This window comes from Podarcis filfolensis (assembly GCF_964270895.1).
Source record: "Podarcis filfolensis genome assembly, chromosome: 4".
Classification (NCBI taxonomy): Eukaryota; Metazoa; Chordata; class Lepidosauria; order Squamata; family Lacertidae; genus Podarcis; species Podarcis filfolensis.
Window position 1 is genome coordinate 72,228,737 of NC_139607.1, and position 6,000 is coordinate 72,234,736.

The 6,000-nt window shown below is 43.2% G+C and overlaps 1 long non-coding RNA gene across 1 annotated transcript in view; it reads left to right on the forward strand.

Moving 5' to 3' along the window:
• LOC310761702 overlaps window positions 1–5,436 on the forward strand; it is a 37,558-nt gene extending 32,122 nt beyond the window's left edge. The window contains exon 3 of the long non-coding RNA XR_014547675.1: window positions 4,427–5,436. This is a non-coding gene — a long non-coding RNA (uncharacterized lncRNA). The remainder of the gene's footprint in view (window positions 1–4,426) is intronic.
• Window positions 5,437–6,000: the final 564 nt, after the last annotated feature.

The following is a 6,000-nucleotide window of genomic DNA, read 5'->3' on the forward strand; positions in this document are numbered from 1 at the left end:
CTGTGCAAAAGAACTTCCTCAGTCTCTCCTCTCTCTATGCACCTGGTGCGCTCCCCATAAATCTGCTCTGAAGGGTTGCAGGGAAATCCGGAACAATTTAGGGGGTGCTAGATGATGCATAGGGAGAAGGGAAGTTCCATTGTACAGTTAAAACTCTTTGCACTAGTTGGACATCACCAACTGGCACTTTATCTACACCAGAATATGTGGGTGATCTTATTTTGATACTGAGGTGGGTAACCTGTGGCTCTCCACATGCTATCAGACTCTTCCATCAGCCGTGACCAGCATGCTCAGAGATAATAGGAGTTGTCAGTGGAGGTGGGGCTACTGGGGCTCTGCTCTCCTGCTGAAAATGCCAAGCAGTTTAAAAAATCTTCCTCCTTCAGATCTCAAAACCACACTCTTCCCTCCCCTCCCCCCCTCCATTTTATACTTCCTTGAATTTACAGAGGCATTTCTGTCAATCTCCTATGCTCTGGCTAGTGAGATTTCTGCACCATTCAGCCAATCCTAATCCAAAATGGCAAAGAGGTCCCTCCCCTGTGTCTCTTAAACTGAAAAACCATGTGACTGATTGGACTGCCTGAATTTCAGCCCTACAAAGAGGGCTCCCACTCCAGCTGTTGTTATGAGGGCTATCCAGCACAGCCAGGACAGCAGATATGAAAGGAGTCAGGACCGCTTCAAGAATAAACTCATATGATAGCCTTGGAGTATATCAGAATCATACATTGGTTGTGAACATGCCCAGAGCTTTTCCCTAAAGGCCAGCTTTTTTCACAGGTTTCCTACTTCGAAGAGCTTTTTCTGTTTAGTTTAGTGGTTTTTGTGTGACCTTGAGGGAGAGAGGGAGAGAAGTGTTTTGGATAATAAAACGTTAAATTGAGTTTTGGTTGGAGGAAAACTGTCTGCAACTAGAAGCAAAGTTTCCTCACATTTCAAAAGTTTTGTATGTTTATTTAGGGTTTTTTTGCAACAGATGTGTAAACAATACATGAATTCAAAAGCTTATGTCATGTGGAATGGCTTAATTTCTAAATAAGAGGTATGGAGTCAATCTTGTCTGAGAATTATACTTGGGCCCTCTTACACAGAAGCTCTTCCACTGTCCATAGATGTGAAGAAAATAATTGGGGGGTTTTGTGAGGTGTCAATGGTACTCTGCACATATCTAATAATAGTCCAAGTCCTAATGTGATGAAAGCAGCATGGTTAGAAACTGCAGTCCTACCAAGTCAAAATGTTATCACCCCCAACTGGGAGTTGTAGTCCACTGTTGTTTGGAGGACCTATCACTGTTTTAATGGCTAAAAACTGGATAATCATATTTGATGTAATAATGTGGCCTGTGGGCATTAGGAAGCGATTATCCTCCAGCTCAGAATGGTTTGTGCCTTTTCCTTTGTATTGCAGAATGACCTACTTCAGGCATAGGCAAACTTGGCCTGCCAGATGTTTTGGGACTACAACTCTCATCATCCCTAGCTAACAGGACCAGTGGTCAGGGATGATGGGAGCTGTAGTCCCAAAACATCTGGTGGGCCGAGTTTGCCTATGCCTGACCTACTTGCTTGAGGGCTCTCATCTTGCTTTAGCAGACTACAGTATTTACTTCCCCATCAGCACTTGTAATGAACCTTGATTAATACTGTATCTGTAGAAAACACTGTACCTAGATCCTAACTATCATTATCTCCTTTTATGTGGCCCAAACTCTCTACAGCACTTAGGTAGTGTGGGGAAGCTGTTGCAGAGTAGATTCTTCATTTTATTCCAAGGAAGACAGACATGGCTGTAAGGTTTCCACAGGTTTCTTTTACTTAAAATGATCAGCCATTATAGTAGGATTGCATGATTTCAACCATACATGGCTGGTTGAAATTGTACAAGTTAAATCCAAGCAAGGTAGAGAGCTTAAAAACTCTTTTTTGCACCAGGTCGACTTGGGGTTACCCGGCGCATAAAGAGCTTTAAAGCTCTCTGACTTGCTTGAAGGGAACGGCCTACTCCACATGTCAGTTCTGGGGTGCTTGTATGAGATCTAATGGGGCCATCCAAGCTCCCACGAGATCTTGCATGAGCATCCCTAGCCTCCCAGAGTTTATGCTTGTGGTTCTGGAAGTATAAGGGGTTCTCTCTTACTCCCCTTCACCCGCTAGCCGCAAGGGCAGCTCCCAAGGTTTTTGTTATTGATAGGAATGCTGGCAGTAAATCACACGGTGCAAGTTGGTGTTAACTATTAGCAAGAACATGATCTGCACAGACTTGGAGTGCCAGGTCTAATGAGCACAGTAACTCATCCCTGGGAGGTGTTGCCTCATAGACCAGTCACTGAGACTGAAAGTCCCCACCTCCTCACAGCTGTCAAAGTTCCCTTCTTTTCAAGCAATCGGAAACTCTGTCTGTAAAAAGCCAACCTCTCCTCCCCTCTTTTCATGCCTCTTCTGGTTCTGGGAGATAGGGGAGGGGAGCTTGCTGCAGCAGGAGGGGGAGACACCCATGACTCTTCGCCAGCCTGACTCTTCTTTGCCTCTTGGCATCCCTCCTCCCCTCCTTTAGCTTCAGCCTCTGCCTCTGGACTGCTCTCTGCCACAGCCTCTACCTGCTCACTAAACCCTGTTACCTCTTCACTTTCCAACACCCCCCCCCCCAATATTCTCCCTCCTCATTGTCCTGCCACCACTCCATGGGCCCTGAGCCTGAGCCGCCTTTTCTTGGTGGTTCCCCAGCTGGCTCCTCCCACCATTTCTGTGCAATCAATCCATGACATCTATATGCAATTTTCATGTATATGATGAACCCTTGCAACTGAATGTAAGATGTGATCTACTGTACACCTTACAAACAGAAGCAAGCAGTGAAAGTGGAAAGTGAAACTAAACTTGCAACCCAGGAAAGCCTTCCAGATACATACCTTTTAGTGTCCTTTTCGTTTTAATACAGTGAGTATTAATTAAAGGCTGTTGCCTAGTCCAGCAAAACTAAATTTAGTGTTGGAGACTAAAGCAGATTACTTAAAATCTTTTCAATACTATACATATGATTTTGAGTGTGTCTTTAATCGTTTGGGCTTTTTTTAAAAAAATAAAAAAGCATTGTTATTTCAGCCTCATCTGAGATTGAAGGTCTTGTTACATCTGTTACGTAGATACTAATTGTGATCAGTACTGTGCAACCACATAATTAGACAGCAGCGCTCAATGCATAGCAGTGTCATTGTGGCTCACACCTGTGCTTGGTGTTGCTGGCTAGTTGGCTGCTGCACACTTATATGGTGCATGTCTTCAACCGAGCCACCCTCTGACTACAATCCTGCCAAGTGATGGAAGCCAACTTCTTATTCACTCAGCATTGATAGCCAGTTACTTTCTAACCCTGATCTCCTTAGTCACCCTTAGTAGACATCAGTGTGGAGACATTTGTTCCAAGACTACAATGTTTTGAAGTAGAATGACAAGTGGGAAAATAGGAAACGGACATATTCTGATGAGAACAGGTGACTTGCGTGAAACAGGCAAGTTATAATGCCAGAGCTAATAATTTAATCTTTATCTTTTGAACCCTGTTTCAGTGCCTTTGCCACATTTCAGTCACAACCAAACGTTTTGTTATACAAAATGGCTTTCCTATACTCTGACACTATATAGTGAATTATAAGGAACTGAGCAATGGCTAGTCTCTCCTGCTTCAACTTTTTAGAGGGGGGTTAAAACCAGTCTGGCGGGGATTTGGTTTGTGGGGGCTGATTGGAGAGGGAGAAGCAAGCTCTCCGAGATTCTTGCGTTGGTTCAGAACTGATGCAGCTTTGGGGAAAGCACTGCCCATGTGTGCTTGCTTGTTTGCTGCCTGCCCAATCTATACTACAAAAGACACTGCAATTCTCCAGTGTTCACCCATCCACAAATACGTTGACCCTGCAAAGTGGTCCTGGACTTCCTTCAGCTTGGGGAGCTTGCAGCAATATCCATGCATTGAGCCACACACACATAAGCACAATGTCAGAGGAGACAGACAAGCAGAAACAGGTAGTCTGGAATGTAATCTTCTATTGAGAGAAAAGCAATTTATGCCGGTTTCCAAATGTACTGGTTGGAACTGGTTAATGAAAATAAGCATAGTGCCAAGGGAAAATTTGCAAGATGGCTCAAAGCAGAGTCCGCTGAGAATATAGCAGCAGTTTGAAAAGAAACCCAATCCCTTCGAGTCCCTTGTGCTTTGTTTTCCTCACCTTGCCCATTCTGTGTACCATATCTGTGAAAGGACAAAAAATGTTATTTTTATGTTTGCTTGGCAAAGTATCCATTATAGTGGCAGCTAAAGTTAGTTTGCAAAGCCAGAATTTTCTCTCTCCCAGTGTTTGGAAACACAATAACGTCTGCCAACTTACGCTGAAGGAGTCTCTCTCTCTCTCTCTCTGCTTCAGAGAGCCAGTTGGCCCTGGAACATCTGGCAGATTTGACTGAATAATTGGACCGAGAAGAAGGCCACGCAGTGCCAACAGCAACAGAATGCCCTGGGGCCAGAAAGAGAGCGAATGTCATTGAATGTGGGGGAGAAAGGAGAGAGAAGTCTCCTCAGAGAAACTGCTCATTTCTCTCTGCTGATTTTGAGTCACAAGTACAAAACAGAAAATGCATACAGGGTTCTTACAAACCACTTGATGTGTACTACTGAATGTGAGACCTTTACCAGGCACAGATATCGTTGTTCTGAAGGCTTACTTAGAAAATAAAATGTAATTTACTGTACTGTAGGCCATGCAAGTGAAGTGCATGTCCAAATCCCTTTTTCTTTCTTTCTTTTGAGCTTGCAGCTAAATACATGAAAAGGTTAAACACCTAAATAAATGTGGAAAACTAGTTTGACCACTGATCTGTAGGAAAAGTGATTTAAGCTGCAATCTTCAAACCACTTTAGTTTAAATAGTCCCAAAGAGGTCACTGGAGTTAAGTAGTTTGATGACCACAGTCTTAGCAACATAAGTGAAAGTATTAATGGAGCAACTGTCAGAACTACAAAACCACCCACACTCAAATTTGCCATGCTTGTATGATGTGGTTGGTAGCAGGGTAACCAAATGCCAGAGAGGATGGGGCCCCTTAAACTTTTAATGGTTGTGTGGTAGGGAGAATTTTGACAAGTGCAGCTTGTAATGCAGGGATGAGAAAAGCACCACCTCTTGAAATTAAAACTTGAGGGTGGCCAAATGCAAAGCACCTCTATCTGATAAGCAGCAGCACATCTGCTGATCAATGGGAGCACTTCCAGGCAACCTATTTATTGATAATTCATCCCACTTTCTTTCCACAAGTTTGCAGGGAGGTTAGATGATGCCAGCTATTTATTGTGGTGAGGTTATATGGCATCAAATAAAGCCAGTGTTATTTCACACTTTCCAGTGCATTTCCATCACTTTGCTTATGGCTCAAAGTCTAGGTTGTTGCTCAAGAGGAGAGATGGGTGAATCCGTCAATTTCAGTTTCTCTTAAATTTAGCTCTCCACATCGTTTTGTGACTTTTTCTGACTCCACATGAAAATACATCAGCATTTGATGGAAATCTCACCCAATACACATATTTTTGCAAGCAGATTTCTCTGATGTGTTTTGTATGACACATTTTAATGCACATTTTACCTAGTATGTGCATTTTTGTGCAAATTACTTGGTTGGAGAACTGCACTGCAGAATTCAGAGACGTGCAGCTTTCAAAGGATTACTGTGCTACAGATATGCATATTGTTTTAGCAAGTGTGAATTAGGTAGGCTCACCGTTAAATGCGATCTGAATCAAATCTCTTCCCCAACCCTACCCAAGAGTTCCAAATCAGCTTGAAATTGTGCAACCTGAATTTGCTGGTATGTGATTGAATCCTGCCTGAAAATAGAGACAGCCTGGAAGTTCCCTGGGACTCTTGGGTTTGGTTCTGTGTCAGGAATAATAGTCATTTGTAGTTGAGAATGGTATTGGAGTGGGGATTCCAATGGAATTATGTAA